The sequence below is a fragment of the Protopterus annectens genome, chromosome 8.part0, assembly GCF_019279795.1.
Source record: "Protopterus annectens isolate FY-2018-M chromosome 8.part0, PAN1.0, whole genome shotgun sequence".
NCBI classification, from domain to species: Eukaryota; Metazoa; Chordata; order Ceratodontiformes; family Protopteridae; genus Protopterus; species Protopterus annectens.
The window spans coordinates 1140522376-1140534596 of NC_056741.1; the positions used below are offsets into that span (position 1 = coordinate 1140522376).

Sequence of the window (12221 nt, forward strand, 5' to 3'; positions counted from 1 at the left end):
CCATCGAAGGTTCGTCCCTTTTTGGCTCCAAAGTGAAGGACATGCTAGCCAGATGCAAGCAAGACAAAAAGACCCTGTCTGCCGTAGGCTTACTGTTTTCCAACCCTCAAAGTACCTTCTCTAGGAAATAGAGGAGTGGAAAAATGTGGCATAAGGAATCTTAGAGTCCTTTCTGTGCCGCACGTGGTAATGATACTCCCAGAGGCAGAGGGGCTAAGAATTTCAGAAGATGCCCCTATAGAGGCAGAGGGGGGGTCCTCATAACCAAGGCTCCAGGGACTCTTTCTCTGGACAGCCTTATCAGCACTCCTGAGGAGCAGCCCAGTTGCTTACCTCTGGAAGCAGTCTGGGTTAGTTTGTCTCTGCACCAAGCTGCCTGGCAATCTGTCACCACCGATCATTGGGTGCAGAGCATCATCACCAGAGGTTATACCATTCCCCTTTCTTGTCAACCAAATTTTCCAAAAAAACTTCCCGACGTTCTCAGTCAAAGGGAAGAGGCAGCTTCAGAGATTATAAAGCTGTCTCAAAAAAGAGCCATCCAACCAAGTCCCACCAGACTAGGGCGGATCCAGATTTTACTCGAGATTCTTTTTGGTGCCAAAAAAGACAGGGGAGTGGAGACCCATTTTGGATCTCAGCAGCTTAAACAAGTCTGTCACCCAAACCAAATTCCGGATGGTCACAGTTCAGTCCATTCTCCCCTTTTTAAGAGAAGGCGATTGGATGCGCTCTATAGATCTCCGGGATGCGTATTACCACATCAAGATGGACAAACACTCCAGGAGTCTGCTTCGTTTCCGACTAGGAGCCAGTCATTATGAATTCTGTGCCCTGCCGTTCGGTGTCTCTACAGCCCCTAGAGTGTTCACGAAATGCATGGCAGTGGTAACTGCTCACTAAAGACTAAAGGGATTCCGGGTGTTTCCATATCTAGATGACTGGCTCCTTACTGCCCCCACCGAGCATCTTCTGGTAACAGCACTGCATTATACTCTCTCTCACTGGCAAAATTTTTGTGAGTGAGTAACGATCTTCTTCTTCTTCTTTCGGCTTGTCCCGGTTGGGGGTCGCCACAGCGGGTCACCTGTCTGCTCATGACTGGCAGTGGAGTTTTACGATGTCTAGTTGCCAGCCCGGCGCCCAACCTCCCACAGAAGGCACATACATGCACGCACTCATGCCTAGGGCCAATTTAGAGTGTCCAATCCACCTACAGCATGTCTTTTGGGATGTGGGTGGAAACTGGAGCACCTGGAGGAAACCCACGTGACCACAGGGAGGACATGCAGACTCCGCACAGACGACACCCCAGCCGAAGATCGAACCGGAGAACCTTTTGCTGTGAGGTGGCAATGCTAACCGCTGCACCACCGTGGACATGGGTTGGGAATAACGATACATTGGGAGAAATCAGACCTTGCCCCTACACAACAAATAGAGTTCATTGGAGCACTGTTCAATACTCAGTCCCATCTGGTATCACTCCCAATTCACAGACTCCATCGATTGAGGCTTTAACTCCGGGTGATACTCTCTCAAACAAAAGTCTCAGCAAGGGAAGTTCTTCAGGCCCTAGGATCTGTGGCAGCTTCAATCCCAATAGTACCTCTAGCAAAACTGCATATGCAGACCCTGCAGTGGCTCCTTTTTCAGTGGTTCCCAAACTACCACCCCCTCGGTTACCAGATTCGCATAACCATCTCCTGCTTTCAAGACCTCCTTTTGTGGATGAGACCAGACGTAGAACTTTGGAGTCGCCCATTTCAATCCCCTCAACCATTGTGACCACGGATGCTTCCCTGGTCAGGTGGGAGGACCATTTCAAGGGAAAGACCGTCCAAGGCAACATGGTCCACCTTAGAGGCCCACCTTCATATCAGTTTTCTGGAACTGAGAGCTGTACTGTTAGTGTTGCAGACCTTTCATTCAGCTCTTCCTTCCGGGACAATTGCAATTCAGTCAGACAATATGTCAGTGGTATATCAACAAGCAAGGAGGAACTAAGTCCTACTCCCTATGTTGAGAAGCTATGAGAATTTGGCAGTGTGAGATAGCTTCCAACATCTTTCTGATAGCAATGCATATCCCGGGGAGCTCCAACGTGATTGCGGACAAACTGAGCAGATGCAGCTTCATTCTTCACGAGTGGTCTCTCAACCCCGAGGTGGTGACAGAAATCTTCAGCCACTGGGGCCAGCCTTGCTGCAATCTTTTCACCTCCCCGTCGAACAAGTGCAGCAGGTATTTCACCCTACTTCCCCCGGAGGGGGAGTCACTGAGGGGCGCTCTAATCCACGATTGGCCCACAGGACGACTTTTTGCTTATCCCCCCATCCCCCTAATTCCTCAATTTCTAAAGAAAGCTCTTCGGTTGAGATGCAATGTGATCCTCATAGCCCCATTCTGGCCTCAACAAGTTTGGTTCCCCTTCCTTCGGCCTCACCTAGTATACCCGCCGTGGACTCTGGACCCTCTACCAGATCTGATTACTCACCCAAATCTGTCCAGTCTCAAGCTGACAGCTTGGTTTCTCTACTTCCACTAGTCGCCAGGCAAGCTAATCTCTCCTCACCTGTTCGAAACATTATTCTGGCCTCTCATAAACCATCCACCAGAAGGCTGTATCAGGTTAAATGGAAAAGGTTCTCCAGCTGGTCGAAGGATAACATGCTAAACCCATACTTGGCTCCAGTCACTGCAGTGCTTCAATATTTGGCTAAGTGTTTTGATAATGGAGCCTGTGCCTCTGCCGTATGAGTACATGTAGAGGCAATTTCCAATTTCCACGGTAGTATAGATGGCACTCCTTTATTTCTTTATGACTATGCAAAGCCTTCCTCAAAGAGACCTCTCATATCAGGTCTCCTGTCAAGACAGCCCGTGGAACCATGGAACCTCACTCTAGTCCTCCAATCTTTAACTCAAAAACCTTTTGAACCTGCTGTGAAGTGTGACCTAAAGTTTTTGTTTTGGAAATTCTCGTTCTTGTTAGTCATGACGTCTGCCAGAAGAGTCCCGGAACTGCAGGCTGTGTGTATAAAGAGGCCTTATCTGGTATTTCATAAAGACAGAGTATCACTTCAGACGAATCCATCCTTTCTTCCCAAAGTTGTTTCTGAATTCTCCATTAACCAGACCATTGATCTACCAGTGTTCTTCCTGAATTTTGCCAGTAGAGGCGAGTATTGCCTTCATTCCTTAGACATACATAGACAATTGAGATTTTACTTAGGACCAAACCTATCCATAAATCTGAACAGCTTTTCATCTCCTTTTCTGGACCCAGAATAGGAGAGGCTGTTTCCAAGGTTATATTATCAAGATGGCTAAGGGACTGCATACGTTTCATCTATTCCCTCAATAATAAACCTCTGCAGAAAGTTAAAGCTCACTCTACTAGATCTATGGCAACATCTATGGCATCCTGTTATTTGGCTTTCATGGATGGCATCAACGCAGCAGCTACTTGGGCTACTTTTATCAATCATTAGAAATTGGACTTGGTCTCCAGAGGGAGAGCTTGCCTGTGGCTCAATGGTACTCAGGAATGTTCTTCCATAAGGGCCACCCATGGACCTCAAGGTAGCTTGGGATTCTGTCCTATCAGTGATGAATGGAAAAAAGATTAACAACTTCAGATAAAGAAGTTGTCTTACCATAACATTCCATCTGTGTTCATCTTCTTTCATTAATCCCTTCCCACCCTTCTTCCCCTTCAAAGGCTCCTGGGAGATGCTTTGGGTCTAAGTGGTGCCTTAGGGTATTTGCGCAGAAGTGACCTCGGCTTTACTTCCTTTTCTCTAGTAAACCCGATCTGAGGTAACAGTGAGAAGGCTATTCTGGGTAGAGACTTAGCTCAAGAGTTTTTTGGCTGGCGCAAGCTTGGTAAAAAGGCCGACTCGGTTCCAAGCCCATCAGTGATGAATGAAAGAAGATGAACAACACAGATGGAACGTTATGGTAAGATATAATTTCTTTTTTTGAGGTATTGACTATTCTAAAAGGGATGGTGAAAATTACATGGAAATAAATGGAATTTGTATGAATTATACATGCAAATTAAAGCTCTGAAAGAGGAGTGAGGTTTTAAGGGAAAGTGGGAATTGAGCAATTTATGTAATGTTGGAGTGAATGACCGTTGCAAAGAAAGAAAATGTGCATTATATAAATGGAAAAAAAATGCTAGTATGGTTTTTCTGTTCCATTAATGTATGTCTGTCATATGTGATTTAATAAAGGTGTTTTAAAAATAATTGAATATAAGTAAACGGTACCTAGCTTCAACATTTCAATGCCATAGAGTACAGTTGTATACGTAAACTTACCGCAACAGTAGATGTTCAAATGATCGCTGTTGCAGTAGTCTAAATTATATGGGTAATATCCTGCAAGTATGTAACAGTCGGCCAGCTTCCAGTGCATTCACAGCACCTTCCATGCTCCAAAGCTATTGGTCAGCTTGAGCTGAGCTTACTAAATGTCAGGTTTGGGTGCCAAAGTCTTCAAAACTTTAATGTCAACACTGAAAGAGGGAGGCTAAGGCCTTAAGAGGACAATGCTGAGAATGCAACATTAAAAAGTCCACACCCTGGGTTAAAAAGCATACAACAAATAAGCAGAAGGGAGGGAGAAGCTACTGCGGCAGTGATCATTTTAATATGTACTATTATGGTAAGTTTACTTAAACAACTGTTCTGCGTTTTGCATAATGTTCACTGCTGTAGTAGCTTCAGCTATACGGATAGATTACCATAGCTTAAACTGACAGGCAAAGGCGGGTGGATGGAGGGTCCAGTAGCCTCTGTAGTAAAGTCCTGCCCTGTTCCTGGAGAAAAAAATCTAATTTGCAGTGCTTTGTATAACTGCACAGAGGACTAAGTTGATGCTTCTAGAATACATCTAGAATGGTAGACTGAGCCTGAATCTGGAACTGCTGCATTGTGGGTAAAACAAAAAGCAATTGCACGAAACGACCATTTTGAAGTGGTCTGTTTTAACACAAGGTATCTTCTCTTATCTTTACAAGAAGTGAGCAAATGATCAGAAGTTCTGAAAGATTTTGCTCTGTCTGGGATGTGTGGACAATCCAGTGTGTGGAATACATTTCATTTTAAGGTTCTGGAAAGAATGAGATGGATAGATTGGTTTAAAGTAAAGTTGGATATCATTTTAGGGATAAATGAAAGGTTATTAATTTTAAGGAAACCTTATCTTCTGAAAAGTTATATATCTTCATAAGAGCTTGCAAGTCTGTCGTTGCAGAGGCCAAAGCACTTACTGTGTTTCATATTAAGAACTTCAGTTCAGCCTGATGATCTGGTTCAGATGGAGCAAGAGTTGGCTTTTCTAACACAAAATTAATATCCCAAGGAGCATCTGCCAGCTTCCTAGGAGGCTTTGTATGCAACACCCACCACATGAAGTTGCATCGAAAGGGTGGGATCTGTGGGCAGAGAACTGGCAGACAAGCGAATCTTGACTGTAGAGTAAGACAAGGCCATAAGCAGTAATATACACAAATTCTATAGAACCAGAGATGGACTAGCACTGAATGGCTGATGGTTCTTTTCTTGGCACCAACTAGAAAACATTATACATTTGATAATATAATTTTATAGTAGCAGGCTTTCTTGCCTGCATTAGTCCTACTGTATGTCCTTAGCAAAAAGGTGCCTAAAAAGTATTACAATTCTGTCATCCAGGCAGACAGTCATAGTACTTTGGGGGTCTGGATGTATCAAACCCCAATGATCTTTTGTTAGTAAATCCAGTATGTGAATCAGCTCGTGACAATTGCCCCTGGCCATTTCCAAAAGAAGGAAGAACCACTGTTGCCTGGGCTAAAAGGAAGACACCAAAATGATCTTTGGGGAATTCTGAATCTTCAGAATGACCTAGATATTAGTAGAAAGGATAGAAAAGCATATAGGAATATTTCTGTCCAAGGAAAAGAAAAGAAATATATTTTCTCCAGGTCTTCTTGCTTAGAGACTTCTTTTAACATGAAACATCTTTATTAAATTGTCCATGTATGACATAGGTAATCATAATTTTATATAAATGCAAGCAAACCATATTGACAATTTTAGTTGGTAACATTATACATCACAAACCATACTGACATAATTGTAGTTGCAAACATTATACATCACTTGTAATCCATCCAGTGATTGTCAGTCATACATTACATAGTTCACTTGGATCCTGCCTTCTTTTAAACCTCATTCCTCTTCTGCATGTATTGTCTCCACAGTTGCCATTTTTCCTATGTGATTTGCTCCTACCCTTTTCTAAAGATCCCAGTTCCAATTGTTTTGTCTTTACTATGTTCACTACTTCTAGTAAAGTTGGTTTTTGCTTTGATTTCTATTTTCTAGTAATTGCTTTTTTGGCAGCCACCATAATTACTCAGCAAGGCCTTTCTATGTCTGAACAATTCTGATACAATATTGTAGCTAAAAAAAATAATTTCCTTAGTTACAGCAATTTGCTCACAAAGTATGACTGCCAGCAACTTGTAGGGAATCTTTAAAGTCTATCCAACAACAGTCAGTCTATCCGCGCAAGTACAGCAAAGTGCAGAGGCCAAAAGAGAACAGCTCAAAACAAAAAACTGCCAACACACAGTTAGTTGGCCAACAAGTTATAACTGCATAATCTTTTTATTTATCATGCCAGAAGAGACGTGGACCAGTTTCAGCAGACCACTGCCTTCATCAGTATTACAAAAACATTCAACAGGCATCGGCATTTGGCAGGAATATGCAGACCCAAGCCTAAGGCACAAGACTGCTTATGGTGCTGGTCTGCTGAAACTGGTCTGTTCCTCTTTTGGCACAGTAAATGGACACTGCGGTTATAACTTGTTAGCCGTGTAGTTGTGTGTTGGCCAAATCTTAAGTCTGCCAACTCATTACACTCCCCCAGAATATGTTCCCACTTAGCTTTTTTGTCCCCATCACCCTTCTAGTATGAAAAAAAATCTTTGGAGTCTGCATGATATATAAAATACATATGTAAATGCCTCCAAGCAAAGATCTTAAATCTTCTAGACTTTGTTGCATATTTTGGAGACAAATATATCCCCCATTGTTTCTTTGTAAATTGTATATTCAGTCTCTCTTCCCAATCGTTTCTAACCTTCACTGATTTATTCTTATAGTGATCATGAGATATTTTGTACGCTCTGCTAATTATTCCTTTTTTAACAACAGCTGTTGTAGATTCTACTAAAACCTCTATCACTGCTGGTCTTTCACGTAGGAGCCTCCTTTTTCTTTCTCTTTGCCTATACTCTTATCAGTCATTGAAAGGGATGGCAATCTCTACCCTGCAGTCCAAATAAATTCTTGGCCTCTTTCCATTGTATTACCTTTCTGTGTCTTAATTCCTCCCAATACCTTGGTTCCTTTACCAGTTTTCTCCAATAAATTCCATCCCCTCTTGCCTATTGTCTGTATCCCTAATTGCAGTTATTCCTATCAGCAGAATCTCCTTTCTTCACTCCCATGTTGGCTGTAGTTCTTTGAATACTTTTTGCAACTTTATGAATGTAATCTGCATAGTTATTGTTCTCCTTAAGGATCTACATCCAAAATCCCAGTCTCTCCTTGTATCTTGAGCTTCCCCACTGGTTTCATCAGCATCCCTTTCCACTTTCAGTTATAGGTTTCTGCTTGTGATATGTACAGGAGCCTTAACTGTATAGCCCTGAAATACCCCTTCAAATCAAGTAATTCCAAACTGGCATGTTCAATTGGAAAAATAAGCTTATCCCACTTGACTCTTGCAGTCTTCCCCTCCCAGATAAAATCCTTCAGCACATTAATTGCTATCCACAATGTTTCCTCAGGTTGATAAAAATGTACATGATCTGTGTATAAAACTAAAGGGACTAAAAACATTTTAACTGCTTGCATCTTGCTATCTTTATCCATGTAACAGAGATTCCAGTTTCTCAGATTTTGTATTATATTTTTAGTCTCTTTACACATATCCTTAGCTGCCACACCAAAAATACTTTTTAATCCATACTCTTAAGTACTTCATTTTATCATGTCCCCATAATTATGGATATTGCTGAACCAATACGTGTGTGAGTGCATAATTTACAGCTGTTGCCTTTGTTTCAGCTTCCTTAATTTTGTATCCCGAAAAGATTTGAAACCACTGCAAAATGTTCCATAGCACTGAAATGTCTTTTACTGGTTTTAACAGGTGTAATTTTTATTTATTTATTTATTTATAGAGCTAGCTTTTCTTGACTATCATACCAATTATAGCCTTGCATTTCTGAGTCTGTTATCTTCTTTGTCACTGGTTCTATAGTGCAAATAACAAAGGGGAAAGAGGGCACCCCACCTCATTCCTATGCTCAAACATAAATTATTATAGAGAAACTCGCCCACTTTAATTGTTGCCTCATATCCCTCATAGAAAATCCAACTTATAATTTTATCAGGGAATACAAATGCTTTCATTGCCAGCTTACTCTGTCAAATGCTTCCCTGCATCAAGACCTGCCAACAATGATATTTTCTTACATTCAGCTTCCCTCTGGATCATCAGTAAGTTTTGGCATATTCTTGACATTCTTTTAGCAATTCTAGACATAAACACTTAATAATCATGATTTAGGATTGAAATGGGCCTGTATGAAGGTGGATCTAACGGATATTTACCCTCTTTACATATTACAGCCTCCACCGCTTTCTTCCAGGATGTTGGTGAGTCACCTCCTCTTAAAAATACTGTTCAGCAAAACCTTAGAGATCTTTCAGTTTTTTCCCCTCCTAGCTACCAAACGCCCACAGGAGTACCATCTTTTCTGTTGATTGATTACGCATCACCAGTTTCATCTCATCTCCTCCTATGTAATTGACCCTCATCTACCTCTAAACATTTGTGTGTGTACCTTTTCTTGATCTCCATATATGTCTGCTTTATACAGACTTTCATAAAATTTCTGAAGTGTTTCTAGTATCTCTACAGGATCTCTTATCTTCCTTGTTATAGGCTCCCTAAGTTTGGTGACAGCACTTCCTACTTCCTGTTGCCTGAGGTGTCGAGCTAGAAATTTTTGTGCTCTGGCATTATCAAAAAACAGTTGCTTAACAGCAGTCTTTCTAAACTCATGAATGTTATTGAAGTAATCCTTTACATGTTAAGTTGTCCCATCTTGCCTTCGTTCTTGCTGTTTGGGTTCGGAGCCGATCCTCAGCTCCGACTCGGCCTACTTCTATAGCTCGAGAGCTATTTACTGGCTCAAGGCTAACTCATATCCCAGAATGCCCAGCGTCAGCTACCCAGATCTCGTTTGCTGCTTCAGCTGCGAGGTTGCTTCGTTACTGGCTCAGGCTTAGTATAGTTTTTTTCTATGATTATAATTGTTGTTTATTCTTACATTTTGTCAAGTTTTTGTCTAGATATAGTTCTTTATCCCTTATCACCTTTCTTGTGTGTGTTGTAGCTTTGTTGGTCGTCGCTACATATCTCGCAGGCCTTCTGTTTCCCCTGAGCTCATTTAAATGTCCCCCCCCCTTTAGGACAGCCGTTTAAATTAGAGGCTCTCCTTTCTGTTCCTTAACTGTAAAAAAAAAAAAAAAAAAAAAAACTGTTTTTTCTTTAGTATAGTAGTGTAACATGTCTAAAGAGGCCAAAGTTTCTGGCTTCAAAAAAAGTGTGACTCATGCTGTCAGAAAATGTCTCTGACAGATGGGCACACTAGCTGTGTTTATTGTTTAGGGGCTTTGCACCTGCATGACTCCTGCTCTGTCTGTCATGCATTTAGTCCAAAGGTCCTACAGGAGTGCAAAAACAAATTAATCCTTCAAGGATAACTGAAACCACAGGATTCCCTGGCTAAAGGTTCTCAGCCAGTGAAATCCTCTAAGTCTGTCAAGCCGTCAGCTCCATCCTCGGAACCAACTCCTGGGCTTGAAGAACCAAGTTTGTCGGTGCCGACTAGCATCGACAAGTCATCTCCTCCCTCAGCTCCAACTGCCACCTTGGAGCTATCTCGGAGCCACATGCGAGCAAGGTCTCCTTTATTGGAGCCAATCCGCTCGGTGCCACAGTCACCCTTATTAGGAAGTGAATGCAGTCATCGCTCTTCATCCCACTCCTCTTGATCCTCCAGGTTATTGAATCAAGACGTGGAGAGAGTAGTCAGCAGGTTGCTTAAATCACAGGCCCTTGCAAAATTACTTTCCAGCCCACCTCAGCAGGTTGTGGCTCCATCCACCTCCATCTCCATTCCTCCTCCGACTACACTTAGTTCGGAGCAGGAGACCATGGACTTGCTGATGGTAGAACCGACTGTGCCGATCACCTCCTCTTCGGTTCCGTCGGCTCCGATCACCTCGGTTGTTCCATCCATCGAGGAATCTGGGCGCCAAAGTTCACTCGTAGGCTCCAAGGAAGGAAGTGGCATCAGTCCCTTGTCCGGCCCTGCTCTCCCTCTTGGTGCTTTGGTGCAGGTGATCTCGGCTCCCACATCGGCCTCAGAGCTTTCGCCCTCGATGCGGAGAAGGACTCCCGTCTCTTCGGAGCCGGAGCTTTCTTTGCCTCGGGATCATGATGCCTTCGAGGTCATGCAGAGTGTGCTGTCCCCTGAAGCAGCCCTACTATCAACCCCATCGGCCCCTTCTCTTGTGGTGCCTGTGCCAACCTCTGCTCCTCCTCCTGCCCAGAAGCGTAGGGAACCCATGCCCCAGGACACCCCATTGGGTGACTCTTCTTCTTCCGAGGCCTCCCCTGATCACTCAGAGGAGCCTCCTTGGAAGAAGTGTAAGAGGAAGCACCTAGACTCCCCTGAGTCTGTCACCTCAGATACAGACCTGGATGAATCTGAAGGGTCCCCCAGATCCCCCTCTGAAGATGTTTCCTTTTCAGATATCCTTGAAATGCTTAGGCAGAGGGGTGGCTGGTCTTTCCTAGCCCCTACCAAGGATGAGTCTGTATACCTGGAGGCATTCAGTTTCTGACCCTCCACCTCCTGGGTGTCTCCACCTTTCGATCCACTCATGTCTGTAGTGGCTCGAAAGGCTTGGTCAGCTCTGGATTCTGTGGAACCTACTCCGAGGAGACCAGATAAGTTCATAACCCCACAGGACAAACAATTTCTCTCTAAAGGTGTGCCAATTGATGCCATGGTGGTAGCAGCAGCCACCAAGAAAGAGTTGGCAGAAACTTCTTTGTCTGTCCATCCACCAAACAAAGAGTCTAGGACGATAGACAGATATGGGAAGCGAATGTTATCTCTCTCATTTTACATGACTTCAAAGGGATCTCCTAAAAGAGCTTGGAGACACCCTACAAGATTCTACAGCTGAGAGAGCATCAGCCAAAATAGCTTCCCAGCTTGTGACTCTTAATTCTATAGTCAACTCCTCCATGAGGCTGATTTCCTATGCAGCCGATGGAGCGAGCAGAGCCGCAGGTACAGGAGTGGCTCTCGGGAGGCATGCTTGGCTGCGGCTGTGTCAGTTTGTGGAACCCTTTTGGGCGTCCTTCACAAATACTCCCTTTGGTTCCTCACTTTTTGGGCCTCAGGTGAAAGACACACTTGCCAGGTGCGAGCAGGAAGGCAAGACACTCTCTGCCGTGGGAGTCTGTTTTTCCACTCCTAACAGACCTTATCCTAAAGGTCAGAAGGGTGGAAAGATGTGGTTTCGGAAGTCCCAGGGACTCTTGTCTGACACACATGATTTTTCCCCCAGGGGCAGAGGGGGAAACAACAATGGCAAACTCCACCCTCGTGGCAGAGGACCACCACAAAATCAGGGTGACAGAGAAACTTTCTCTGCCAAATCCTTCCAGCATCCCTAACTGGTTGTCCGATTGCTCACCTCTGGAGGCAGTCGGGGGAAGACTTTCCCTGTACCCAAAAGCCTAGCAAAATAGAACAAGAGACCAGTGGGTACTATCTATCATATCTAGAGGTTACAAAATCCCCTTTCATCAACCCCCCTCTAAAGTCAAAAAAGTTCATCCCAGATGTCCCACCCAACCTAAGGGATCAAGCAGTTTAAGTTTCAAAACTGCTAGAAAAAAAGCCATTCAGGAAGTCCCCACAGACCAACTAGGATCCGGAACTTACTCAAGATTCTTTTTAGTACCAAAAAAGACAGGGGACTGGAGACCAATACTGGATCTCAGCAGATTGAACAAATCTGTACAAAAAGAAAAATTTTTGATGGGAACACTGCAGTCCATTC

The 12221-nt window shown here is 43.6% G+C and overlaps 1 protein-coding gene across 2 annotated transcripts in view; it reads left to right on the forward strand.

Annotated features, from left to right (window-relative positions):
- UBE2Q1 (ubiquitin conjugating enzyme E2 Q1) overlaps window positions 1-12221 on the forward strand; it is a 1535148-nt gene that overhangs the window by 831990 nt on the left and 690937 nt on the right. The gene's annotated exons all lie outside the window — the stretch shown is intronic.